The sequence below is a fragment of the Otolemur garnettii genome, unplaced genomic scaffold (genome assembly GCF_000181295.1).
Source record: "Otolemur garnettii isolate 467f Iridium unplaced genomic scaffold, OtoGar3 scaffold00094, whole genome shotgun sequence".
Classification (NCBI taxonomy): Eukaryota; Metazoa; Chordata; class Mammalia; order Primates; family Galagidae; genus Otolemur; species Otolemur garnettii.
The window spans coordinates 4,695,287-4,696,896 of NW_003852489.1; positions in this window are offsets into that span (position 1 = coordinate 4,695,287).

The window sequence follows — 1,610 nt, forward strand, 5'->3', positions numbered from 1 at the left end:
ATTGAAAAGCAGGTTAATGAAAGATCCAGAAGATATAGAAAATAAATAGCAAAATGGCACATATAAATCCTACCTTATCAGTAATTACATTAAATATAAATGGATTGAATATGTCAGTCAAAAAACACTGGCAGAATGGATTTTCTAAGAACAAACATGATATAACTATATGTCTTCTACAAGTGACATAGATTAGATTCAAAGATACAGGTAGATTGAAAGTAAGAGGATAGGAAAGATAAGTCATGCAAATAGGAACCAAAAGAGTTCTTTCAAAACTTTAACAAAATTAACTTTTAGCTATTTTGAATTTTAAAAACCCAGAAGAGTCATATTATTACTGACCTTAAAGAAATAAAACTGATTATTATAGTGAAAAACTGTCTGATAAAAAATAATTTAGATGAGATGGACAAATTCTTTGAAAGATACAAACTACTGAAACTGAGTCAAGAAGAAATAGATAATCTAACTTGACCTATAATAAGTAAAAGGATTGAATTAGGAATTTAAAACCTCTTCCTACAGAAAAGCCCAGTACCAGATGTTTTCACTTATTAATTCTACATATGTTTAAAGAAGAATTAATATCAATCCTTCATAAACTCTGCCAAAAAATATAAGAAGAGAAAACACATTATAAGAGGACAGTATTACTCTGACCCCCCAAAAAGACAAAGACAGCACAAGGAAACTATAGATGGGCTGAGAATGGTGGCTCACACTTATAATCCCAGCATTTTGGTAGGCAAAGATTGCCTGAGCCCAAGAGTTTGAGGCTGCAGTGAGCTATCATTGTGCCACTGCACTCCATCCTAGGTTACACCTAGACTCTATCTCTAAAAGATAGAAAAAGAAAAGAAAGAAAAAGAAGCCTATAAACCAAATAACCCTATAAATTTAGACACAAAAATCTTCAACAAAATGCTAGTAATTTGAGCATAGTAACATAATAAAGCTCATACACCATAATCAAGTGAAATTTATCTCAGGAATGCAAGCTTGCTTTAAAATCTGAAAATCAATTAATGTAATGTAGCATAGCAACACAATAAAGGATTAAAAACTACATCATTATGCCAACAGATACAGAAAAAGCATTTGACAAATTCTAACTTTTTTTTTAACACTAAAATCTATTTCAGTAAACTGGAAGTAGAAAGGTACTTGCTAAACTTGATAAAATGCATTTAATGAAAAGACATAGCTGGCAATCTTAATGGAGAGGACTGAATATTTCCCCCTTACTATCAGGAACAAAATAAGAATGTCTACATTTTAATTCAACATTACTGGAGGTTCTGGCCAAGGGAATAAGGCAAGAAAAATAAATGTCATACAAATTAGAAAATCTTGCAGGTGACATGATTTTATGTACAGAAAATGCTAAGGAATCCACACACAAAAAAATTAAAATCCATAAATGAATTTATCAATATGGAAGATACAAGATTAATATGGAAAATTCAGTTGTATTGCTATATACCAATGAATAATTCAAAAATGAAATTGAGAAAAGTTTACTTTATAACAGCATCAAAAGAATGTGAATATGTACAAATATTGCATATCCATAAAAATTTAAAGTAAAGTACTTTTTTTTTTTTTTT